Below are 384 nucleotides of genomic sequence, written 5' to 3'. Positions count from 1 at the left end.
CATTTAGTGCTATAAATTTCCCTCTACACACTGCTTTAAATGTGTCCCAGAGATTCTGGTTTGCTGTATCTTTGTTCTCATTGGTTTCAAAGAACATCTTTATTTCTGCCTTCATTTCATTATGTACCCACTAGTCATTCAGGAGGAGGTTGTTCAGTTTACATGTAGTTAAGCAGTTTTGATTAAGTTTCTTAGTCCTGAGTTCTCGTTTAATTGCACTGTGGTCTGAGAGACAGTTTGTTATAATTTATGTTCTTTTACATTTGCTGAGGAGTGCTTTGCTTCCAACTATGTGGCCAATTTTGGAATATGTGTGATGTGGCACTGAGAAGAATGTATATTCTGTTGATTTGGGGTGGAGAGTTCTGTAGATGTCTATTAGGT

Source organism: Colobus angolensis, unplaced genomic scaffold (assembly GCF_000951035.1).
Source record: "Colobus angolensis palliatus isolate OR3802 unplaced genomic scaffold, Cang.pa_1.0 Scaffold926, whole genome shotgun sequence".
NCBI classification, from domain to species: domain Eukaryota; kingdom Metazoa; phylum Chordata; class Mammalia; order Primates; family Cercopithecidae; genus Colobus; species Colobus angolensis.
The sequence above is the reverse complement of the archived record's forward strand: the minus strand, read 5'-3'. Positions refer to the sequence as shown.